General features: G+C 43.4%; 1 pseudogene; it reads left to right on the forward strand.

The window, feature by feature from the left end:
- The first annotated feature begins 24,376 nt into the window (after nucleotides 1–24,376).
- Nucleotides 24,377–24,495, forward strand: LOC122925204 (annotated as a pseudogene).
- The last annotated feature ends 2,905 nt before the right edge of the window (nucleotides 24,496–27,400 follow it).

The raw sequence follows: 27,400 nt of genomic DNA on the forward strand, positions 1-27,400 counted from the left end.
CTGCCTGGTCTTACTTGCTGGGGCCGGCGCTTCACTGTCTTGATTGCGTCCACCGTCAGGACCTAGTGCGCGCACTATGACCTGACGCTACACACAGTCAGGTAACAGAGCAGCTCAGGCCAGGAAGACAGGGGAGCGCAACTTCTGCAGGAGGTGGTAATAGGTAATAGGAGATTTTTATTTTTATCTGATCTGAGGTCTGATGGAGTCTAACATTGAGGGCTGAGCTTAGGTCTGATGAGGGTCTGACAATGTGGGATGATCTGAGGTCTGGTGGGGGTCTAACATTGAAGGCTTATCTGAGGTCTGATGGGGGTCTGACAGTGTGGGCTGATATAAGGTCTGATGGGGGTCTGACAATGTGGGCTGATCTGAGGTCTGATGGGGGTCTGATGGGGTTCTTACATGGAGGGTTGATGTGATATCCTGATAAGGGGGTCAGATTTGATGTCCTGATATGGTGGCCTGATCTGCTGTCCTGATATTTATGGGGGCCTGATCTGATGTCCTGATACTGTATTTATGGGGGTCTGATCTAATGTCCTGATATTTATGGGGGCCTGATCTGATGTCCTGATACTGTATTTATGGGGGTCTGATCTGATGTCCTGATATTTATGGGGGTCTGATCTGAGGATCTGACATGAGGTCTGATGATAAATATTTTTTTATTATTTTCCTCCTATCATCGGTTGCGTCTTATAAAGCAAAAAATATGGTAATTAAAGGGAATCTGTCACCTGCTTTGAGCATTTTAGACCGCTCATATCACATTATAGTACAGTTGCCCAACGTAAAAATAGTACCTGTCTTATGTCTGTCCCACGTCCATAATCTGAAAAAAAAAACTTTATAAAGATATACAGATTAGGACCCGCAAGTGCCTAGGGGGTCCGCACGTGTTTACTTTTAAGATCAGTGCCTCTGCCCATAGTGGGCAGAGCAGAGCGCATGCACAGACCCAGTGGTGGACACAGAGGAGGACGATGAAGTATGAGATGAGGGCGGGCCAGAGGACTCTAAGGGGAGCGGTTAAGCTGGCACATCAGAGGGGGGCCTGGGCACTTACAGTGATAACGCCGCCCCTGGGCACTTGCAGGACCTAATCTGCATATCATTATTAAGTGGTTTTTTTTTTCAGCTTGTGGACGTGGGTCAGACATAAGAGAGGTACTATTTTATGTTGGGCAACTGTGCTATAACATGATATGAACAGTCTAAAACGCTCAGAGTTGGTGACAGATTCCCATTAATATGGCATTCAGTAATTTAAAGAACTTTCTGGGAATGATTAGAGGTGCAATACGAAAGTGATACAGAAACTTTGGTAAATAAATCATTTTGAAAAGATTAATCCAACCAATAAGTGTAAGAGGGAGGTGGTCCCAAGTCTTTAGCTTTGACTCAGTTCAAGGTTCAGTAGTAGTTCAAGGTTCAGTTCCATAAATTTGGATACCTCCGGGTGCACTAACACACCTAGGTAGATAGCCTACAAATATGTTCCCCTAACAGGAACAAGAAAACCATACCCATCAAAAAATATAAAAAAATATACATCTTATTACACAAAATCAAGAAAAAATATAAAACACATGAATCAGGGGTAACAATGTCAGAAATAGGTAACAGTGACCTTATATGCTGTATGGAAACATAGGCTACAGCCCTGCTGCCCCCGAAAAGATTGCAATACATGCCCCAGAAAAGAAGGGGATAACAAGTGTCAAATACAAATGTTATATAACCAAGCCTATATCCAGTAACAATAATCATATGGAAAAAAGGGGACATCCCATAATGAATAGAGACTGGAATAATCAAACAAATGGTACTAGTATAGTCAGGTAAATGCCATGCCGCGTGTTTCGCTCTTATAGCTTCGACAGGAGGAACTCCCGACGAAGCTACAAAAGCAAATCACACGATTGGTATATTGACTGGAAGTACTGAATTACATTGATAATTGGGGCACATAGGAAGAAGGGAAGATTTGTCCTAATTTACTCTAAGACCCTTAAAAGACTCAAACATCTCCAGTAGTTGTAGGAGTGCCATCAGGAAGAAGGGAAGATTTGTCCTAATTTACTCTAAGACCCTTAAAAGACTCAAACATCTCCAGTAGTTGTAGGAGAGCCATCAGGGAAGGACCCTCATCTGCCAAATACACTACTGCATCATCCACTTACATGGATACTTTCTCCACTATTGAGTCTCAAGCAATGCCTTTGATGGCTGGGAAACTATGGATAGTGATGCTGAGGGGCTCAATCGCCAGGACAAATAAGGGGGGTAGGTGGCAATCCTGACGCTTAGCCGTTTTAGTGTAACCGGTCTAGATATGTCTAAGTTTGTTCTAATGTGGGCTCTGGGGGAATCATACAGCAGCCTCACCCAGTAGTGAGGTCCGACATTAAATCTTGGTAATAAGTCCCAGAGATAGGGCCACTTAATTGAATCAAATGTTTTGCAGCTATCTGAGGACACAACAAAGCCTGGGGAATCAGAGCCCTCCACAGTTACCAAGTTTAAATATAACCTCTGGATATTATGGCATAATGCGGTATTGTATATTTCACATAATTTGGGGCAACCATATCAGAGTTGGCTCTATAACAATCCCCAGTAATTCCGTCCATGGATGATACTGATAGCTTCTGCCACATCCTCCACTACATTGTCAGGATTCGGTAGAGGAATGACTACTTGCTATCCACATTGTTAGACCCTCGCTACCGGTCAAAACTGGGGAAATTTTAGACCTGAGAGGGTATACAAAAATGGACTACTATAGAGACATGCTGTGTAGTCGGTTGGTCGCTGCCTACGAGCAGTATCGCACGTCCTCAGGAAGGTGTGACCCAGGGGAACCTCTGTGCCCACACTCCACTAACATAACTGGTGAGTGGGAGGGGGCAGGAGCAGCACCAGCTCCAAAAGCAGCCAGTTAAGTCTGGAGTCTCTGATGTGGAGTTTTCTTTAGCCACATATTGAAGAAACCAATCAGCAGCAGCAGAACATGCAGCAGAACCTCAACCAGCAGGTGGTGGCATACTTGGACTGCACCCTGTCACCCCAGATCCAAGGACCCCCTAGACTACTGGGCATGCAAACTTAAAGTGTGACAGCAACTGCCCAAGTTTGCCATGGGCATGCCTGGCATCAGAGCAGGTGTTCAGTGAGGAGGGGGGCATAGTTACCCTTAAGAGAACTCGCCTTTTCTCTCTAAATGTTGAGAGACTAACCTTCATAAAGATTAATCAGGTGTGGATCAACCAAGATTTCAGGTGCCTGATGCAACAGAATTGATCATTCTACCACTAATGATCACACTGTTGTGTGCTGACACACCAGAATATTCTGCAAAATGGGCCATTACTTCTGGCCACCAGCTGCTGCCACTCGCCTTATGTCATTCACGTGCTGACTCTACTGCCATTCCTACAATGCTGCCCTTTTACCCCTAAAGAAGCCAGTTATTTGGCGAAACATGTCGGGGGGCAGTCTTAGTTTTTAAAACTCAGTACACCATTCCACTGGAAATTATCCCTTAGTAGTCCGGCTGGCCTACTTTCCCCTGTTAGGTTTACCTAGCGTATAGGCATGGCATCAAAACCGTGCTGTACTCTGGCTTGCAGAGTCTGCTACCTTTGGGCGATTTGTAAGCCTTCAAGCTTATCTGGTGACTCCAAGTGTGGTTTATATAGTGGGTTCATGCACCACGACTCCAACAGTATATGGTTGGATTGACAACCCAATTTAATCATTAACAGCACAGCAAGCATTTGCAATGGCTGTATCCTAGGCACACCTGATGAGTCAAAGAGCTGCTTGTACAGTAGGCTCACGCATCATGGCGTCCACAGCCACTTGGTTGGTCTGATAACCTTGCCTAATTGGTAGCAGCACTGCAAGCATAGTGTGGGCAGTAAACTGCTTATATAGTGAAAAGGGTGAGAGTCAGTGCACATGCTCTCCCCCCCCCTATTCACTGAACCTTTTCAGTGGAGTGGTGACTGGATTTTTAACTTCTTTTGTTATTTTGGTTTGTTAACTACAATTGAATAAGTATATCATGTTCACATTCAGTTTTTAACTAATATCAATAAAAGTGATGTATTAAATTATTCCTGGGGCAAGATAGGTCTAACGCCTGTTTAGGCATCTGTATATTAAGCCATTCCTACAATGGGACTTATTGGCCTACTCTCCAGAACTGTATGAGGACTTGTTTTTTGCGAGACGATCTGTAGTTTTTATTGGTACTATTTTTTTTATTGGTACCATTTTTGTTATTCAATTTTTTATTGATGAAAAGGTGAAAAATAAAAACCTGTGAATCGTGAGTTTTTATTTTTTTTCAATTTAGGTGGTCACTGCACAGGAAATTTCACTGCGGGGGCTCCAATCCGAAGGCAGAGGGAGCTGTATCCCTCTGCCTTAACTCACAGATGCTGCGATCGGTGTTGATTGCGGCATCTGAGGTGTAAAATGTTTGGTGGGATCGCCATTCTCCATCATTGCGGCTAAGTGTCTACTGTATGATGAAATCGGCACCCCTGCGTATGGAGTGGACTCACTGAGATTTTAGCAGCCAAATTCTGGTGAAAAATGGTGAGTAAACTATGCGTCCCTCAGCTGGCAAGGCACTGTGGGTTATTCTTTGTGGCTTACTGGCTTCATAAATATGTCTGAGGTCTCTTGCACACGAACGCGACCGACCGTGGGCCAGCCGCATGCGGATCACAACCTTCTTCATTTGAATGGGGTCTGCAATCTGTCCATTCCGCAAAATATTATTTCTTTTTGTGGAACGGAAGCACGGAATGGAACCCCACGAAAGCACTCCGTAGTGCTTATGTAGAGTTCCGTTCCGTAATTCCATTCCGCATCTCTGTGATTGTGGACCCATTCAAGTGAATAGGTCCTCATCCCTGATGCAGAATGCACACGGCCGGTGTCCTGTGTATTGCGAACCTGCCGTATGCGGGCCGCAATACGACCATGGGGGACACGCGGTCGTGTGCAAGAGGCCTAAGGGTTCGGCAACACAATGATTTTGGGCATGACTGGGGATCTATCTATCTATCTGTGTGCCTTCTGCAAAATTATGAGTGCTAAGAGTTTCACATGTGTTTGAGGAGCAGAACAATGGAAATAATGCTAATTTTTTGAGATAGGAATTTTGGGTTTTCATGAGCTGTATGTCAAAATCATCAATATTAAAACAATAAAAGGCTTGAACTACTTCAGTTGGTGTGTAATGAATCTAAGATATATGAAAGTCTAATGTTTATCAGTACATTACAGAAAATAATGAACTTTATCACAATATGCTAATTTTTTGAGAAGGACCTGTATGTCCTTGTTATTCATATGTTACATTTAATCAGTGAAAGAATTTGAATTCCAATGAAGTGAAATCCTGTTTTGATGATATATGCATTGTATTATGCATATGTAAATTGAGGGGAAAAACAAAAACAAATTGTAGCAGAATTCAAGTGATTATGGCTTGTTATTGGCGAACTTTGAAAAATATCCCCACTGGCATAAATATCTCACTTACCTTAACTGACTTCGATTACATTTTCCGATTCACAGTGTCACAATGATAATATTAATTTAGCATTCTGAAAACCTCTTACAATTTATCAAATATTTGATTTACATTTGATAATAATTTCATGACATTCATGAACATGAAATCCAACCTCCAGCGTGGTGCCTACTCTTGTCTGTCTCATTACCACAATGGATTCTATCTCTTGTGTAATTAAAATGTATAATTTAATTCACTGGAATAGGTATGAAAAAATTAGTATAATTATTGTAGTGCTTTGCCTGGAGTGCTGTGTATCATGACTTGTTGATTTATATGTTGAATAAATATAGGCTTGCTTGGTAAAAAAATAATACAAGGATATGCACTACTGTTATTTTTTTTTTCTAAATGAAAAGATTGGATACATGTAATAGATATTTTCTCTAGGTTTTAATTAAAACATAAATATATGTACAGAGTATAGCTGTAATTAGGCACATTTTGAAAATATAATCATTAGAATATATTACAATGCATTTAGAAAGTCTTCAGACCCTTTCACTATTTTTACATTTTGTTAAAGAGGTATTTGGGTTTTAATAATTACATTTATTAGTTTAGAGAATAGGCAGTTATGCTGTTTTCTAATATACATATTAGAGATGAGTGAATTTTTAAAAAAAAATGCAATTTGCCAGTTCGCTAAATTTTGGGGGAAAAATTTGATTTGATCTGAATTAATTCTCGACGAACTACATAAAAAAACAGCTATTTCCTGGCTACAGAGAGCCTTTATATTGGTATAGAGCACTGTGCCTTGCAGTAACACGCACTGGGAGTCTGCTTTGGTAATAAAATAATACGGTGAATGCGTATGACATGCAGATGACAGGCATCGCTCTTAGAATCACTGCACACTTCGCTTATTTGGGCAGTAACGGGGACAAAACTGAACAAATAACTCAAGTATGAACTCAACCTTACAGGTCGATGTTAGCACCAAGAAGAAGCGCACTCCTTTTACACCGTTGTCAGCTGATTCCACATAGATGTCTACAGAACTTGTTCTATTAAACGCTTATACAAGTAGAGCCCTCCCACAGAGTGGAGAGGGTGTCAGCAGTAAGTTTGTCTTGACGTCACTGATTATTTAGCCCCTCCTCTGATCTGTCAGAACAATAACCCACAAAAAACGGATCCTGTCTGTCGAGCATCCGCCTCAACTCGGTCAGCATTTGGTCAGTAATCCATCAGTATTGCTAATGCCCAAAAAAACAGGAGTGGATCCAAAACAGAGATGACACGTGAACAAAATATTTGCATGTCTTCTGTGTTTTTGGCTACTAAATCCTAAGCCAATTCTGATGGGACCATACAGGCGTTACAGCTGCTACACTAAGAGGATCCGTTGTGCGTCTTATTTTAACTTCCTTCTGACAGATCAGAAGAAGGGTCAAATAAATGATGATGTCAGCCAAGCCAAAATGGCTAAATAGTGGCCCAGTCATGAAGTGGGAAGGGTGAGAACAGCATGAGAAGTCCACAGAGTGGCCCTTTGAAATAGTGGTGAGGTGGAAGCAGCATGAGGAGACCACAGAGTGGCCCAATGACAGAGCCTGGAGGTGGCGGCAGCATCAGGAGGCCATAGAGGGGAAAGGTCACGTAGAGTGGAGGTAGGAGCAGCATCATGAGACTACAGAGTGCCAAAGTGACATAGTGTAGAGATTGCAGCAGCATCAGGAGGCCACAGTGTGGCACAATGACAGAATGTAGAGGTGATAGCAGCATCAGGAGGCCACAGAGTGGTAAGGTGACATAGTGTGGAGGTGGCATCAGCATCAGGAGGCCACACAGTGTCTAGGTTACATAGAGTGGAGATGGAAGGAGCATGAGGAGACCACAGAGTGGCAAGGTGACATAGTGTGGAGGTGGCAGAAGCATCAGGAGGACACAGTGTCACAGTGTGGGGGAAGGGGAGCAATACCAGAATGACAACAGAAGGAAAATGACCAGAAACTAGGCCTCCACAGTAACTACCTAATAAAACCCTAAACCTAGCCCTGTGTCACGGTGGGAAGTGGGGGAAACCCCCCACCGTACAATGTCAGGAATAAGTGGAAAGCAGCTAGGCCAGGACGCCGGAATCAGGGAGCAGGTCACCGCCTATTGCGTTTCTAATCCTCGCCCTAACTCCTAACCGTATGAGCGGACCTTGATGGTAGGATGGCTCATACCCTGGATTCCTTTGGCCCTGAGTCGCCCTGAGAATCCCTCAAAAAGGAGCAGGGGAGAGACGACCTGTTCCTCCCAGACACGGAGGAAAAGCAGTCTCAAAGGGCCTAGCTGCAGGGAAAAGTGGAAGACTGAATACAACAACAGACACGGCAGGTAAGAACACAAAAACACACTTACCTGCCGCAGCCACCATGACTGGAACTCATGCATAAGTACAGGAGCCCACACACCAAATAGGAAACCGTACACACAACATACACCCACAGGTATCCAGCACGCCAGATACTGCTTGGACCCGATGCCGCATGATGCACGGCAGCCCCAGGCAGCGCTGCATACAGGCTTATGGTTCACCCTTCCAGGAAACCAGCCCCCTTCCAGAGGTAGACAAGGGAATGTCTAGCATATATGCTGGACAACACAAACAACACACCAGACATATATAAAAAAAACTAGACATAACAACGAATCCCCAAATCAAACCCTCACAAACAGACAACAGATAAGGAAGGGAAAGGACAAGGAGAAGACAGAGAGATGACATCGCAGATGACATTGATGTCCTACAAGGTGGCCCTCAAGGACTGGGCAGATAGAACACCCTGGACTGGAGCAAAGCTCCAGCACAAACAACAGTTGAAGTACAACTGACTCCAGCCAGGGAGCCACAGGGGATAAAACCCTAGTGGCCACAGTCAGGAAGTAAACCCTTCCAGCACCAGACAGAGGGAGGATACCACTAAAAGGGGAAGTGCACACACTAGCCAACAAGCAACACGTTACCACAGGCAACAGCATGCGTGGCACTCATGTCACAGCGCACACAGCAAAAGCCGAGACATACCACAACATGCCATAACAGCAACACATTGTCACAACCAGACAGCTGAGAAGCTCTGACAGAGGCCTTTCAGAACCTCCTCCTTGAGTTTCTGTGTTGTGGTATTCAGCTCCTCCTCTCGTTAGCCTCTCTCAGCTGTCATGTGTTGGACTAATTGCTTCCCTTTAAATTCTTCCCCAGAAGGCTTTTCTGGGCGGCTTATACTACTTCCTGGAGTGTGTGTGCACGCTGACTCTGTCCTCCTGTTTGCGTCAAAGCTAAGTGTTGTACCTTTATCTGTTATTTTCTGTTTGCTGGATCCCAGGTGACCCTGACTCCCTCCGTATCTTGTGTAGGGAGCCGGTGGTCGTGTCCCCTCACTATTGTAGGGTGCTCAGGGCTTTATAGTCAAGGTTCGTGGATATGCAAACCTCCACCATTCGGATCTTTGCATAGGCTGAGCAGCCAGGGAAAGTGCCAGGTCTTCTGCAGGGGTCTCCCTTGGTTCCTCGTTTATACATGTTGCTTTGCCTTGTTTCCTGTACACCGTCCGTGACATTATAAGCCGCCATAACCGTCTCAAGCATGGATCCGGTTTCACTTTTGGCTGAACGCTTCCAGGGTCTTTCATTGGAGGTAGCTGATCTCCGTAAGACTTTTTCTCAGCTTCAAGTGACCGGTTCAGCTTGCGTTCATGGAGTTTGTTCTGAGCCTAAGATCTCGCTCCCGGATACGTTATCCGGGGGTAGTGAGAATTTTGTGCGTTTTAGAGAGGCTTGCAAACTCCATTTTCGCCTTCTTCCCCACTCCTCTGGTGATGAGGAACGGAGGGTGGGGATCATTATATCGCTGCTCAGAGGTAACGCTCAGTCCTGGGCCTTTTCGCTGCCGGAGGGGGCACGGCCTCTCCGTTCAGTGGATGAATTCTTTTTAGCCCTGGGTCAGATATATGATGATCCGGATCGTATTGCTCTGGCTGAGTCTAAACTACGTCTATTATGCCAGGGTAAACAATCCGCAGAAATACAGGTCCTTCTAAAAAAATTAGCATATTGTGATAAAGTTCATTATTTTCTGTAATGTACTGATAAACATTAGACTTTCATATATTTTAGATTCATTACACACCAACTGAAGTAGTTCAAGCCTTTTATTGTTTTAATATTGATGATTTTGGCATACAGCTCATGAAAACCCAAATTTCCTATCTAAAAAAATTAGCATATTTCATCCGACCAATAAAAGAAAAGTGTTTTTAATACAAAAAAGGTCAACCTTCAAATAATTATGTTCAGTTATGCACTCAATACTTGGTCGGGAATCCTTTTGCAGAAATGACTGCTTCAATGCGGCGTGGCATGGAGGCAATCAACCTGTGGCACTGCTGAGGTGTTATGGAGGCCCAGGATGCTTCGATAGCGGCCTTAAGCTCATCCAGAGTGTTGGGTCTTGCGTCTCTCAACTTTCTCTTCCCAATATCCCACAGATTCTCTATGGGGTTCAGGTCAGGAGAGTTGGCAGGCCAATTGAGCACAGTAATACCATGGTCAGTAAACCATTTACCAGTGGTTTTGGCACTGTGAGCAGGTGCCAGGTCGTGCTGAAAAATGAAATCTTCATCTCCATAAAGCTTTTCAGCAGATGGAAGCATGAAGTGCTCCAGAATCTCCTGATAGCTAGCTGCATTGACCCTGCCCTTGATAAAACACAGTGGACCAACACCAGCAGCTGACATGGCACCCCAGACCATCACTGACTGTGGGTACTTGACACTGGACTTCAGGCATTTTGGCATTTCCCTCTCCCCAGTCTTCCTCCAGACTCTGGCACCTTGATTTCCGAATGACATGCAAAATTTGCTTTCATCCGAAAAAAGTATGTTGGACCACTGAGCAACAGTCCAGTGCTGCTTCTCTGTAGCCCAGGTCAGGCGCTTCTGCTGCTGTTTCTGGTTCAAAAGTGGCTTGACCTGGGGAATGCGGCACCTGTAGCCCATTTCCTGCACACGCCTGTACACGGTGGCTCTGGATGTTTCTACTCCAGACTCAGTCCACTGCTTCCGCAGGTCCCCCAAGGTCTGGAATCGGTCCTTCTCCACAATCTTCCTCAGGGTCCGGTCACCTCTTCTCGTTGTGCAGCGTTTTCTGCCACACTTTTTCCTTCCCACAGACTTCCCACTGAGGTGCCTTGATACAGCACTCTGGGAACAGCCTATTCGTTCAGAAATGTATTTCTGTGTCTTACCCTCTTGCTTGAGGGTGTCAATGATAGCCTTCTGGACAGCAGTCAGGTCGGCAGTCTTACCCATGATTGCGGTTTTGAGTAATGAAACCAGGCTGGGAGTTTTTAAAAGCCTCAGGAATCTTTTGCAGGTGTTTAGAGTTAATTAGTTGATTCAGATGATTAGGTTAATAGCTCGTTTAGAGAACCTTTTCATGATATGCTAATTTTTTTAGATAGGAATTTGGGGTTTTCATGAGCTGTATGCCAAAATCATCAATATTAAAACAATAAAAGGCTTGAACTACTTCAGTTGGTGTGTAATGAATCTAAAATAAATGAAAGTCTGATGTTTATCAGTACATTACAGAAAATAATGAACTTCATCACAATATGCTAATTTTTTTAGAAGGACCTGTATACTGCTCAGAATTTCGGAGATGGGCAGTTGATACTGGTTGGAATGATGCTGCGCTCCGATGTCAATTTTGCCATGGTCTTTCAGAGGGATTGAAAGATGCATTTGCCTTTCATGAGAGGCCTATTTCTTTGGACTCGGCTATGTCTCAGGCCGTTCGTATTGACAGGCGTCTTAGAGAGAGAGGAGAGATGTCCCCTTCCTGTCATACTCAGTCCCAGGACAGTGCAGCGGTCCCGTTCTGTGCGCAGGGGTCTCAGTCGCCGTCAGTCCCTTCTGAGCAGGAGCCCATGCAGCTGGGGTTGATTGCTTCTGATAATAGAAGATTCAGCTCGCATGGGAGGGTTTGTTTTTGTTGTGGAGGTATAAATCATTTGGCAAATATTTGTCCCTCTAGGAGATTCAGGCAGTTTTCTGTGAGTAATAAAGAAACAAACAGGAAAAAATCTTTTAAAAATGTTCTGTCTGTTACTATTGGCAGGGTTGAGGCGGAAATTGAAGGTTTTCCATTTGCTTGTAGTTCCCGTTTTGTCCTGCCGGCTAGGGTGGCGCTAGAGAGCAAGAACATTTTTTGTGAGATTTTTGTGGATAGTGGAGCAGCGGTTAATCTCATTGATAATCAATTTGCGATAACTCATGGTTTCCAGGTGTGCACTTTGGGAAAGGATATTCCTGTTTTTGCTATCGATTCCGCTCCACTTTCTCAAAAATCATTAAAGGGCATAGTTCACAATATCCGTTTAATTGTGAGTGATGCTCATGTTGAGGATGTGTCATGTTTCGTCCTTAGCGGTTTACCCACCCCTCTGGTGTTGGGGCTGCCCTGGCTCACTAAGCATAACCCCACCATTGATTGGCAAGCGAGGCAAATAAATGGTTGGAGTGACTTTTGCAGAGAGAATTGCCTCATGACATCTGTTTCTGAGGTTGCTACTAAGACTGTACCATCTTTTCTCTCTGAATTTTTGGATGTCTTCTCTGAGAGTGGAGTTCAGGATTTGCCCCCGCACAGGGAGTACGATTGCCCTATTAATCTAATCCCAGACGCCAAGCTGCCTAAATCTCGTTTATACAATCTTTCCCAACCTGAGAGGATCGCTATGCGTGCTTATATCTCTGAGAGTCTGAGAAAGGGACACATACGACCCTCGAAGTCACCTGTTGCCGCTGGTTTTTTCTTTGTTAAGAAAAAAGATGGTTCTTTAAGACCTTGTCTGGATTTCAGGGAGCTGAACAATATCACAATTCGTGACCCTTATCCGCTTCCTCTGATCCCGGACCTATTTAACCAGGTTGTTGGGGCTAAAGTCTTTTCCAAATTAGATTTAAGAGGGGCATACAACCTGGTCAGGGTCAGAGAAGGGGACGAATGGAAGACGGCCTTCAATACCCCTGAGGGCCATTTTGAAAATTTGGTTATGCCTTTTGGTTTGATGAATGCCCCAGCCGTTTTTCAGCATTTCGTGAACAGCATTTTTTATCATTTGATGGGAAAATTTGTATTGGTGTATTTGGATGACATTTTGATTTTTTCTCCCGATTTCAAAACTCATAAGGAACATTTACGTCAGGTCTTGCTCATCCTGCGGGAGAATAAATTATATGCGAAACTGGAAAAATGTGTGTTTGCGGTTCCAGAAATTCAATTTTTGGGGTTTCTTCTCTCCGCTTCTGGTTTTCGCATGGACCCCGAGAAGGTCCGCGCTGTGCTTGAGTGGGAGCTTCCTGAGAATCAAAAGGCGCTGATGCGTTTTTTGGGCTTTGCCAATTATTACAGGAAGTTCATTTTGAATTATTCTTCTTTTGTTAAACCACTCACTGATATGACCAGAAAGGGGGTAGATTTTTCTTCTTGGTCAGTAGAGGCGCGTAAGGCTTTTTCTGATATCAAGGAGAGTTTTGCTTCCGCTCCCATCTTGGTGAAACCTGATGTTTCTTTACCCTTCATAGTTGAGGTTGATGCTTCTGAGGTGGGTGTGGGGGCGGTCTTGTCTCAGGGTTCCTCTCCTGCCAATTGGCGACCGTGTGCCTTTTTCTCAAGAAAACTCTCCTCCGCAGAGAGAAATTACGATGTTGGAGATAGGGAATTGTTGGCCATCAAGTTGGCTTTTGAGGAATGGCCATTGGCTAGAGGGAGCCAGACACCCTATTACCGTATTTACTGACCATAAAAATCTGGCCTACTTGGAGTCAGCCAAGCGTCTGAACCCGAGACAGGCCAGATGGTCGTTGTTCTTTTCTAGGTTTAATTTTGTTGTCACGTTCCGCCCTGGAGTTAAGAATGTGAAGGCAGATGCCCTGTCACGTTGTTTTCCGGGAGGCGGGAATTTTGAAGACCTGGGTCCCATTTTGGCTGAAGGTGTGGTGGTCTCTGCTCTTTTTCCTGAATTGGAGGCAGAGGTGCAGGCAGCCCAGTCAGAGGCTCCTGATCTTTGTCCTCCTGGGAGGTTGTTTGTGCCTCTCGCTTTAAGACACAAGATTTTTAAAGAACACCACGATACGGTCCTTGCTGGGCACCCGGGGGTAAGAGCCACACTGGATCTCATCGCTCGGAGATTCTGGTGGCCTGTGCTTCGTAAGTCGGTTGAGGGTTTTGTGGCAGCCTGCGAGACTTGCGCTCGTGCCAAAGTCCCTCATTCACGGCCATCAGGTCCTCTCCTTCCCTTACCCATTCCTTCCCGTCCTTGGACACATCTGTCCATGGACTTCATAACAGACCTGCCTCGTTCCTCGGGGAAGACTGTGATTCTGGTGGTGGTGGACCGTTTTAGCGAAATGGTGCATTTCATCCCTTTTCCTGGTTTGCCCAATGCTAAGACGCTGGCGCAGGCATTTGTTGATCACATTCTCAAATTGCACGGTATTCCTTCAGACATAGTCTCTGATAGGGGCACGCAGTTTGTTTCCAGATTCTGGAAGGCTTTCTGTTCTCGCTTGGGGGTTCGGTTGTCATTCTCTTCTGCTTTCCACCCACAGTCGAATGGCCAGACAGAGCGCGTCAATCAGAATCTGGAGACATATCTGCGTTGTTTTGTGGCGGAGAATCAAGAGGATTGGTGTTCTTTTTTGTCCCTTGCTGAGTTTGCTTTAAATAACCGTCGTCAGGAGTCCTCTGATAAGTCACCATTTTTTGGTGCATATGGGTTTCATCCACAGTTTGGGACTTTCTCGGGAGAGGGGTCTTCTGGTTTACCTGATGAGGACAGATTCTCCTCGTCTTTGTCATCTATTTGGCAAAAGATTCAAGATAATCTAAAGAGCATGAGTGAGAGATATAAGCGTGTGGCTGATAAGAGACGTGTGCTTGGTCCGGACCTGAATGTTGGTGATCTGGTGTGGTTGTCTACCAAGAATATCAAATTGAAGGTTCCCTCCTGGAAGTTGGGTCCTAGGTTTATTGGGCCTTACAAAATCCTGTCTGTTATCAATCCTGTTGCATACCGTCTTGATCTTCCTCAGACTTGGAAGATCCATAATGTTTTTCATAAGTCCTTATTGACACCTTATGTTCAACCCATTGTACCCTCGCCTTTGCCTCCTCCTCCGATTATGGTTGATGGGAATCTTGAATTTCAGGTCTCTAGGATTGTGGATTCTCGTCTTGCCCGCGGTTCTCTTCAGTACCTTGTTCAGTGGGAGGGGTATGGTCCTGAGGAGAGGATGTGGGTCCCAGTGACGGACATTAAGGCCTCTCGTCTCATCAGGGCTTTCCATAGGTCCCATCCTGAGAAGGTGGGTTCTGAGTGTCCAGAGTCCACTCGTAGAGGGAGGGGTACTGTCACAACCAGACAGCTGAGAAGCTCTGACAGAGGCCTTTCAGAACCTCCTCCTTGAGTTTCTGTGTTGTGGTATTCAGCTCATCCTCTCGTTAGCCTCTCTCAGCTGTCATGTGTTGGACTAATTGCTTCCCTTTAAATTCTTCCCCAGAAGGCTTTTCTGGGCGGCTTATACTACTTCCTGGAGTGTGTGTGCACGCTGACTCTGTCCTCCTGTTTGCGTCAAAGCTAAGTGTTGTACCTTTATCTGTTATTTTCTGTTTGCTGGATCCCAGGTGACCCTGACTCCCTCCGTATCTTGTGTAGGGAGCCGGTGGTCGTGTCCCCTCACTATTGTAGCGTGCTCAGGGCTTTATAGTCAAGGTTCGTGGATATGCAAACCTCCACCATTCGGATCTTTGCATAGGCTGAGCAGCCAGGGAAAGTGCCAGGTCTTCTGCAGGGGTCTCCCTTGGTTCCTTAGTTTTTGGATCCAGCGAGTCGTTTATACATGTTGCTTTGCCTTGTTTCCTGTACACCGTCCGTGACACACATTGCCACCGGCAACAGCATGCATGGCAAACATGTCAAGGTGCAAATAACAGCTACACATTTCCACCGGCAACAGCATGTTATGTTATGTTACTAAGTCCTTGTATAGCGCTCTAGAGGAACTCAATCCGATCGAAGCGCTTGTCGACGGCTATATTGGTGGGCCCCTACGTCATCCTACACAAAAAGCCATTTCTTAACCAACTTCCTAAATTCCAGGTAATTTGATGTTGTTCTAATGTGTTCTGGGAGGGAGTTCCAGATCTTGGGGGCCAATACTGAGAAACGTCTGTCCCCCCTTGTCTTGAGGCGGGTTCTTGGCACCGACAGAAGGGAGGCTGAGGTGGATCTCAGTTCTCTAGGAGGATGGTGACGTGTTATCTTTTTTTGCAGGTAGATGGGACCTGTTTTGTAGAGAGCTTTGTGTGTTAAGCAGCACAGCTTAAACTGCACTCTCTCTTTCACTGGGAGCCAGTGGAGTTCCCTGTGTGCTTTTGTGACAGAATCTGTCCAGTCTAGTTTCTTGATGAGCCGGATGGCTCTGTTTTGACAGTGTTGCAGAGCTCCCAGATCTTTCTCTGGCAGCCCCGCATACATTGCATTACCATAGTCCAGATGGGAGTTGACTAGAGCTCCCACCACGACCTGTCTGCATGTGTTGGGGAGAAACGGTAGGGCTTTTTTTAGAAGGAATAGGGCGAAGTTTGCTTTCCGAATTACTTCTTTAATCTGGGGACGGAGGCTCATTTCTTGATCCAAGATTATCCCCAGACTCTTTCCTTGTGTGGCGATGGCAACGTTTTCCCCAAAGATAGACGGGGCGGCAGCCTCAGGTGTTTTATGTAGTGCAATAAGCTCAGTCTTGGTCGGGTTGAGTTTGAGGTGGTTATGTGCTAGCCAGTTCCTGGCCTTATTTAGTCCTTCTTGCGTGAGCTTGTAGTCATCAGCGGATTTCGATACTCTCAAAAGGATCTGTGTATCGTCCGCATAAGACTCATAGCTGATGTTATACTCCTTCAGAATAGCGAGCAGAGGTCGGACATATATGTTAAAGAGTAATGGCGAGAGGGGAGATCCCTGAGGGACTCCCCACTCCACCTTCTCGACTGGGGAAAAGAATGAGCCCAGTTTGACTCTCTGAGTTCTGTTTTTCAGAAAGGAGTCAAACCAGGTAAGTCCGTGGCTATCTACTCCGATGTCAGCTTTTAATCTATTTAGGAGGATGGGATGACTGATAGTGTCAAAAGCTGCCGACATGTCTATGAGGACCAACCAGGTCCCCCCTCCCTCGTCTGCGACCCCTAGGGCTTCATCCCATAGGCTGACCAGGGCTGATTCCGTGCTGTGTGTTGGCCTAAAGCCCGACTGGTGTTCATCTAGAAGTCGATGCTTTTCTACGTGCAGCTGGAGTTGGCTTGCCACTGCTGTCTCCATGATTTTAGCTATTAGGTGGATGTTGGTAATCGGTCTGAAGTTGGCCATTATATTTATGTCTGCTCCTGGTTTCTTGAGGAGGGGAGTTATGATTCCTAACTTGAGAGTCTCAGGGACGTTGCCACTGAGAAAGGAGTCATTTATAATTGTTAGAATTAACGGGGCAATGGTGGTCGTGCATTCAATAAGAGATTTAGTTTGGATATTGGAGAGGGGATAAGTTGCTTTGGACATGTTTTTCATGCTTTTTGTTAGGTCTTCAAGTTTTAATGGGCATAGGGTGAAGGTGTGAGTAGGGTTTGTCACGTTGTTCTCTATGGGGGGGACAGTTGCCTGTTGAGCTAGCAGGATGTCGTTTTGGATATCGTCGACTTTTTGTTTAAAAAATTTTGAGATGTCGTTGCAGAGGTCTTGGGATTCGGGGATGGTGGTTTTGAGGCCATCGGGGTTAGCCAGATCGAAAATGATCTGAAAGATCTTTTTAGGCTTTTGAGCAGCGTTTTCGATCTCGCTAGCAAAATGATCTTGTTTGGCCTTAAAGATTGCTTTGTGGTAAATCGTCAGTTGGGTCTTATATTTTAGCTGTGATTCTTCTATCGGATTTTTCCTCCATGCCCTCTCTAGTCTGTTGCATTCTATTTTCACTATTTTTAGTTCTCTCATATACCACGGTGCTTTTTTCCCTGATTTCTTTACCAGTCTCAAGGGGGCAAGTTGGACCACCGTTTTTTTGACGATGTCGTCAAATTGTAATGTGAGTTTCTCACAGGGCAGTTTGAAGTCTATTTTACTGATGTGTTCTTCTAGGGTAGGTAGGATTTTGTCATATGTCAGGTTGTTGTTATTTCTTCGCCAATTTTTTTTTTCTCCTGTGGTTAGCTGCTTCGTGTTAATTGGGATGTGGAGTTCGAAGGCTATGAGTCTATGGTCGGTCCAGAGCAATTCTTCTGGATCTTCTACCGTTAAGTTTAGATTTTTTTCAAAAATCGGATCGAGCAGGTGACCCGCTTTATGTGTGGGTTTGTCGACCCTTAAGGTGAGTTGGGCTAAGTCGAGCTGTGTGATAACTTTTTGGGCTGGGGTATCTTGCTTATCGTTGAACCAAAGGTTAAGGTCCCCTAGAATAAGGAGTCTATGATGTTTTATTGTGAGATCCGTGGCCCATTCTATGAAGTTGTCTGTGAAATGAGTGCGGGATCCTGGGGGTCTGTAACATAACGCTATTATTATTGTGTATTTATTTTCGATCGTCAAACGTGCTGTGAGTGTTTCCCATGATGGGTTTTCCGTAGGAAGGTTAATTTCTGTTATTTTTATTGTGTTTTTATGTACAATCGCTATCCCTCCCCCCTGTTTGTTAGGTCTGTTCTTTATGATGATCTTGTAGTCTGGTGGGAGCATTTCCCCGATGTCTACCCTGGACTTTTCTGTAAACCATGATTCCGTAATGAACAGACATTCATAATTTCTATCTATGCATAAATCGCGAATTTCATATTTATTCTTAACTGCCGATCTGGCGTTTATTAAGGCACATCTTAAGTCAGTGTGGAGGGATTTTCTTTTAGGGGGCCGTTTATTTTGTTCTGGATATTTTGGGTCTGTGCTATCTATGGTTTGTGGTGAATGGTTAAAAATAGGTGTTTTTAAAATCTTAAGTTTAAAAGCTTTGGTTAAAATAGTACCAGGGATATCTGTACCCCTGTTTTGTAGTGCCAACAGTTGTTGTGAATCATACTTGATTCGCAGATCTGAGGTATGAGACCCAGGTTGACCGCTCTGGTTTCTCTGGTCCCTCCTGGCCCATACGGGCTCAGACGGGCGTGTCCTCTGGACCGCCGGACCCGTCCGCCGGACCCGTCCGTGGTATGTGTACATTTTTTATGTGTGAGGCGGCGTAAAGACGCCGAACGCCGTCCCTCTGTCGGCTCCGTCCCTCCCCTTGGCGTGCCACAGCGCTGGAGCCGGGCAGATTCTTGTTCTTAGGCAGATTCCGCAAAGTGAAAAAAGGAATAAAGGACGGCTCACCTCTGGTTATAAAAACGACTCTGATAAGTTTCTACCTGACTATGCGATGTGCGGTTATAGAAATGCAAGTCAGACGGCTCTCTCACCATTCAAGTGTCCCTGTAACTAGGTAACGGCTCTCACATGATCGGATCTTACTCACGTGATGTGAGCCATGTGATACCAGGTTGAGTGACGTGAGCTAGCTTCTTTAGAGAGGACGGCCCCCTCACCACTTTTGTTACCTTGTGACCGAGCAACGGCTCTCACGTGACTGGGATCCGGTCATGTGACACAGGTCCTAGAGTCTTGATAGAACTTTACAATCGCCTTATTTGATTAGAAACCTGTGATGCGTTTGCTATTGCACACCTCATAGGGTCGGCCCCCATATGGGCGTATTGTTTTGAGGTCACTTACAAAACGGACTATTTTCAGTGTGCTTTTCTAGCTTTATATAATACAAATGTGTTTCTAATGTGCACATCGGCGGCTCATTATGAGAGCTTGCAGATATGCACATTATATTTGCCACTGATCATTTAGGCAACACCCAAATCTCCTCCCTTCTGACCCTGTGACCCTTTAAGGGCGGTATGTTTGTAAGTATAAATATGTGTAGCCTTGTGCTGTTACTTTGTGCAGCTCTGTGTACCTGATGAAGGGGAGTGATTCCCCGAAACGCGTTGTATCGCTGCAATAAAAAGATTTCTTCTTGATCCTGGTGACTGGCTGACGGTAATTCGCGCCGTGGGACGTGTTTTTGTTCCTTTATACTATTATCTTCTTGGGGGCTCCAGGCTTCTCCGTTTGAAGATCTTCTGTGATCCCGTGGCTGCAGACCGCCCTATCCAGACATCCAGGCTTGTTTGATAATACCTACAATAGTGTTGTGCCTATCCTTGCACAACCATATAAGGTGAGCCTTACCATCTCTCTCCATATATCAATATATACCCACAGAATTACCCTATGGTGCGCCCATCTGTGTTTTTTTTACAGATTTTAAACCAGCCTGATATATTACATTTATTATCCAGTTATCTGGAAATTGTGGCTGCAAATAGGGGATTTTGTCCATATCATTGAATACTATGGAATACGCCATCAACCGTCTTGAACAACGTGAACGCCTTATTGCGCAGTGTGTCCAGATACAACACACACCTGAGGCTATGGATAAACCTAAACTGGACAGAAAACATGAAGACATTGATGAAAAGACTCTGTTTTCACTTTTTCATGATCTTGAAAAAAGTATGGTCAGTGAACTACAATACCAATTAGATGCTAAGTTTCTTGAAATTTATTTGGCAGAAAATCTGGTCCCTAGAGGTTTACGCCTCAGATTCAAACATTCATTTGAAGATGATCTAGTTTTTTCCGCCGATTGGGACACTTACTTATTGGATTGTGCCAGAGGTCTCATGTCCAGACTACTGACCAAACGGCAGAATCTGGCCCTGGACCTCGGTGAAAAAATTTCTAACTGTGTCTCTAATCTTTTGAATTATAGTGAACACCCATCGTACTATAGGTTTGATAGGATGGTCACTACACAGATTTTGCAGACCGAAAAAGAAACTCTACACAAAAAAGTGGGCAAATTGAATAGGGACAGAACAGATTTTGTAACTAATAACATCAAGTTTTGGTTGAAAGATAGACATATGCCTCCTATGTCTAACTCTTCAGAGCTACCCTCAGAACCAGCAATTAATCCAATCACTAACATTGCACCTTCCCAACGTAGCTCCACCTATTTCAAACGTGGTCCTACTCACTCTAAATCACATTCTATACTGCCAAAATCTCACAGGGCAGTCACTTATGTCAATAGTAAAAATAGACGTCAGGGGTCAATACCTGATAACACTAATAATATTAACAAAAATGTGCGGGCAACCATGCCGGCCAAAACTGACATCACCAATACTAATTGTCCCATCACTGGTCAGCCCCTTTTACTCAATACAGGCAAAGCTCACCATACCCTTATACCAAGGATGCAAACCCCACCATTGGTTTGTCCTACTGGGTCGGCTTCGGTGGTGAACACTGGGGGGGATCCCAGTTTGGAGCTCGTGTCCAGACCTCCTGGTCTGGGATCCCCCACACTGATTACCGCTGAAGTTTTCGATTCAGAAACCCTTTCTAAATGTGCACCCCTTAATCTTCCCCCCACTTCTTTTTCCCCCAATAGTAGACCCAGCCATTCCATACCCCACCGACCGCCATCTTCACCTTCTCCTGTCACGGATCTGGAGTTGGATTCAATTATCACGCTCCATGACCTTTCCTTCACCCAAACTTCCATTCACATGTCCCCCAATCATTCTTGTTCTGAGGTTAGCCCGAACCTCATAGAGACGCTCGACCTGTTGCCTCAGGTAGGTCAGAGCGCCTCTTCTTCTTCTTCTTTTTTGTCCCTTCCTACGGCACTTACACCAACTACAATATATCCGATAATGAAAAGCCCGAATACGGTAACGATCACAAACTTTTTTCATCCCCTGGGGAAAAGATCAGTAAAAAGAAAAAACTTAGAAGAGGATGTAGGGGAGGCAAAAGTAAAAAGAAAATTTTAAAAATAGATAAAGAGAAATCAGATCATGAAATCAAAATCTTCAATTTGTCTTCTCATTTATTAAATGAAGAGGAAACATCACTTCTAGCAAGAGGCCTTTCATTTTGTCCAACATCAAGCATTAAAGGCTTTGATCTCTTTTTAGACTTACATAATTTTGTCAGAAAGTTAACATTAAAAAGACACTTCAGTCTACTGGAGAGTCTAAATAAACCTAGTATTGAACATACTAATGAGACTCCATCCACTTCGGGAACAGCAATACAATATGTCTCTACAAATTTGAAACCCCCTTCAACCTTTTATCCGACCCACCACAAGGGGAATTTCATAGATACTTTTTACCATCTAGTGATGGATGATTTTCGATCCATCCATCAGAGGCCCATTTTGAATCAGAATCTCAGTCCCAAAGAATCTAAGGCAGTAAAAAGCCTATGTGAAAACACCTCAATAGTCATCCGTAATGCCGACAAGGGTGGAGGCGTGGTCATCCAAAATAGAGATGACTACGTTAAAGAAGCTCTCCACATTCTGTCGGATACCGATTATTATCTTCCTCTAGACAAAGACCCGTCTGGGGAACATAAGATTGCACTGAGGACCCTGATTGACTCTGCAAAACACATACTGAGTAAAAAAGAACAAGAATACATTTTGAAAACAGACTCAGTAATGGCACTTTTTTACCATCTACCCAAAATCCATAAGGATGTCCAGAATCCTCCGGGCCGCCCCATCATATCTGGGATATCCTCTCTGACTTGCAATTTGTCCCACTATGTGGACATCTTGCTACAGAAATATGTAATTCAGTTACCTTCCTATTTGAAAGATTCCACTTCTTTAATAACTACACTCCAAGGAATCACATGGAAAGATACATATTCGTGGATAGCCCTTGATGTTGCGGCCCTATATTCAAATATCAATCATGAATTGGGAATAAAATGTGTTGATTCTTTCCTTGGTAAAGATTCTTCTGTACCTGTTGATCAAAAGTCGTTTATATTGAAATCCATTCAATTTATCCTGACACATAATACATTTTCTTTTGGTGAACAACTATACCTCCAGTGCAAAGGTACTGCAATGGGTACACGTTTCGCGCCCAGTTTTGCGAACCTTTTCATGGGAGTGTTTGAAGATCAGTACATTTATAAGTCCACCCAGTGGTCGGATAATATTGTATTATATCGTCGTTATATAGACGACTTGTTTTTCATATGGGATGGAGATTCTGATTCCATTATGGGCTTTATTCAATACTTGAATTCCTCTAATTGGGGTATCACTTTATCCGGGACACATGACCGTTCAAGAATTGAATTCTTGGACTTAGAAATGAATGCTGTTGGTGACAAAATTATAACACGTACGTTCTTTAAAAAGGTCGATTGCAATAGTTATCTTGAGTATTCAAGTCTCCATTTTAAAAAATGGAAGACAAATATCCCTTTTAGTCAATTTAAGAGATTAAGGAGGAACTGTTCGCTAACTAGGGATTTCATCTCACAGAGTGAAATCATTCGGAGAAGATTTCAGAAAAAAGGTTATCCTCATAGGGTTATTGAGGCGGCTTTTAATCGAGCCAAGGCTCTTACACAAGAAAATTGCCTATTAGCCAACCAGAAAGATCAGGCAAAGGACAAACAGCAAAATATTAAATGGGGTACCAACTTTATTACTACTTATAGTGGTAATCATAAGGACGTGAGAAATATCCTTTCCAAATATTGGCATATTATTAAAAAAGACCCATACATAGGCAAATCCCTACCAAGCCACCCGCCCCTAACTTTTAGGAGAGCTAAAACCCTAAAAAATTTGTTAGCACCTACTAAATTACGTAAATTCCATCAAAAAGCAACTGGGTCGAACATTAGTTCATTTATACCATCTAGACCAGTGGGCAGTACTAAATGTAGACAATCTAAATGTCTATGTTGCCTTTCTATACGTAACTCTACCTCTTTTCGTAGTAATACTACTGGGGAAATTTTTAATATTAAGCAACCAATGGACTGTGGGTCAAATAATGTGATCTACGTGCTGGAATGCCAATGTGGATTACAGTACGTCGGTCGCACCACACAGACGTTACGGAATAGGTTGAACAAACACCGTTCAAACACTAAGAAGAAATTTATGTAGCACAGTGTATCAAGACATATTGCGGATAAACATCAGGGTCTTTTTTCAAGTATTTTTGTAATACCTATAGAGAAAATTCATGCTGACACCCGGAACATTACACAAACAATCAAAAGACGTGAAATGTTCTGGATCTATAAACTTAATAGCCTGAGTCCCCAGGGTCTTAATGAGGCATTTGAAATCAATCTATAAATTGATGATATATACACCCTGTCATCATTGGAAAGGGAAAATATGAGTAATAGATGTTTGTCTTTTCTCTATTAGATCCAGACCCTTAACTACATTACTGCTGTCTTGAACTTCTTCTTTCTGATAAAATAATAGGGTGACAACCACGCCACCAATTGGTGATGTTTGTCAATCATCAGGTATTTTGGGATAGTGGTGGCATGCGTGTGTACTTTTACCAACTGCACGCATGCACCCACCTGTATCCCCCAAATCCTGCATGACTAATGTCAATTTATTATGTGATTTGATTGGATGACGTCCCAATCACATAAAAATTCTTTTTATATATTTTTAATTCTTAATATTAATATTCTTTTAGTAGAAGGACTTTCTTAATTAGAAACCTAATAAGTGGCTAAAATTATTTAATTCTTTTCTTAAAAGGAGTATCAGATTTTATATTTCCCTTCCTTTATTTATTGGCCATGCCACCCTGGGTACACCTGATCTCGTCCGATCTCAGAAGCAAAGCAGGGTTGGGCTCGGCCAGTACTTGGATGGGAGACCACCTGGGAAGAGCGGGTGCTGTAGACCTTTATATATATATCAATTTTTCAATTTTTTAAATCTTTTTAAGGTCGTATCATGCCACTTCCTATTTATGTTTAATAACATTGTTTATTTTTCAGGAATCTAGTTATTGTATCTGTAGGGCAACATTATATGTATGTGATCTTCACAATATATGCTTTTCTTTTTCCTCCCCTCCTCTATTTTTGTGAATGTTCTAAATGTTCTTTTTCTGTTGAATCACAGTAGATTTCCAGTGAGAGCGCCCTCTGGTTTATAAAAACGACTCTGATAAGTTTCTACCTGACTATGCGATGTGCGGTTATAGAAATGCAAGTCAGACGGCTCTCTCACCATTCAAGTGTCCCTGTAACTAGGTAACGGCTCTCACATGATCGGATCTTACTCACGTGATGTGAGCCATGTGATACCAGGTTGAGTGACGTGAGCTAGCTTCTTTAGAGAGGACGGCCCCCTCACCACTTTTGTTACCTTGTGACCGAGCAACGGCTCTCACGTGACTGGGATCCGGTCATGTGACACAGGTCCTAGAGTCTTGATAGAACTTTACAATCGCCTTATTTGATTAGAAACCTGTGATGCGTTTGCTATTGCACACCTCATAGGGTCGGCCCCCATATGGGCGTATTGTTTTGAGGTCACTTACAAAACGGACTATTTTCAGTGTGCTTTTCTAGCTTTATATAATACAAATGTGTTTCTAATGTGCACATCGGCGGCTCATTATGAGAGCTTGCAGATATGCACATTATATTTGCCACTGATCATTTAGGCAACACCCAAATCTCCTCCCTTCTGACCCTGTGACCCTTTAAGGGCGGTATGTTTGTAAGTATAAATATGTGTAGCCTTGTGCTGTTACTTTGTGCAGCTCTGTGTACCTGATGAAGGGGAGTGATTCCCCGAAACGCGTTGTATCGCTGCAATAAAAAGATTTCTTCTTGATCCTGGTGACTGGCTGACGGTAATTCGCGCCGTGGGACGTGTTTTTGTTCACCTCTGGTTTGGGATGGCAAGGTGCACCAAACAGATGTTGTACCCAATCACCAAGAACAATAATATTAAAAAGAAGTAAGATGGGCACTCATATATCTAGATCACAAGGTAGGCAAAGCGACTCAAATAATATATTAATTTATTAGTAGCGATAAATTGAACAAATTTATATGAGCAATACACAGTAATGTTATACCCTAAACAGAACTAAGTTCCCTAAATCGACATAAATTGATAAAACTTATAAAATGGATAAAATGAGCATGCAACTGTCCACTGTTATAGCTGATAAAAAATCAAAGTATCCAATCCAGTGTTAATAGGTCCAGTCTGACATTAGCAGATGTAACACAGTACTTTTGTCTTCTATTATCTACAACAGTGGTTGACAGCAAATATACCTCCAGAAAAGAAATAATTAGATCAGTGAGTGGATAAATAAATAAATAGTAAGTGCACAGTGACTAATGGTGACCAATGGGTAAAATGCAGCATAAAATGTTACATAAAATCCATTGGATCAACAATTTATAATTGAAAAACAATTGGTGAGATAATGTGTATAAATAAATAAATATGTATATATTTCTGAAGAGTCAATAAAGTAGCTGTATCCCACTGGTGCCGCAGTGTTTCTTTAATGGTAGGACATGTGACCTGAATCCTGGCTTGGTCCGTACAGTTGTCCACAAATATATTCAATTTAAGCAGATATCTGCCTGAATAGGCTGTATGTTTGAACAACCGCAATGGACGCGGCAGGATACTTGAGCAATGGTATAAATATGTCCAGCAATATTACGCAATATTCAATCAGCAAATCAAGATGTTTGAGCAGCAATATACATATATCCAGCAGTATTATGGAGCTGAATGGTTCTTACTCACATATCGTCCTATTCCCACCGTGGCGTCCCACGTGGTGTAGATGCAAACAGGACTTGCCTTTGGATAACACAGCTGAATTAGCTGCTAACGATGCTGTATCCACCCGGCTGTGAGCAGAAGTGCTGGCTGTGTCACGCTGCAGATCCACGTCCAATGTCTTTGCTTGAGGTAGATAGATATTCTGCCTCTTTGGATCGATGATAATAGTCCTTTTAGAAAGCGCTTTCAATCCAATATCGTAGAAAGTTGTTGCCGGTGTATTGTCAGATCCAATTGCTCCTTGCCAGACGCGTTTCAAAGGCTACCTGCCTTCTTCCTCAGTGGCTAGTTTGGGTCTGACTAACTTGCCGGCTTTTTATCCTCCAAAGGGCTCTTTAATAAACCTGAAATGGACCCAAAGGATCTGGATCCAATTTCCTTATATTGTGATAATCCTGCGAAAAATCTGCGGTTTTTTTGCGCACATGCGATTTTTTTATGTGCGATAATCCTGCGATAAATCTGCGGTTTTTATGCGCACATGCGTTTTTCTGTTTTGTGTATTCCTAAACCAACCAGAATCATTATACATATCAAATTTTGCATATCAAATTATACAATAGCTAGTTACAGTTGTGACCAATGTAGATAATAACATTCCATATCACACATTCTTCTAAAATACAATAAATATACAACTTATACACCTTTAATGGTCTCATATTAAAAATATATTAAATAATAGGGAACGTTCTATATAGGGTCTAAAATATAAAAGTATAAAAATATATAAAATATTTTATAAAAGATTGTCAGGTATTATATTCTGTAGGGAACTCATATATATTTTCTTGTTGGATATAATGCAATAAACAATGTTCCATGGGGCTCATTCCCTGAAATGGTTCGGGCGGAGTACATAGGATGGTGGTATATGTGGATTGGGGTCGGGGATCTCTAGCACAGGGGGGGTCATAGTGCTGCTAAACAGCCCGACTAGTACTCCCCATGGGCCAAAGACACCCGACCCATCACAAAAACCCGA

This window comes from Bufo gargarizans, chromosome 1 (assembly GCF_014858855.1).
Source record: "Bufo gargarizans isolate SCDJY-AF-19 chromosome 1, ASM1485885v1, whole genome shotgun sequence".
In the NCBI taxonomy this organism is placed as follows: domain Eukaryota; kingdom Metazoa; phylum Chordata; class Amphibia; order Anura; family Bufonidae; genus Bufo; species Bufo gargarizans.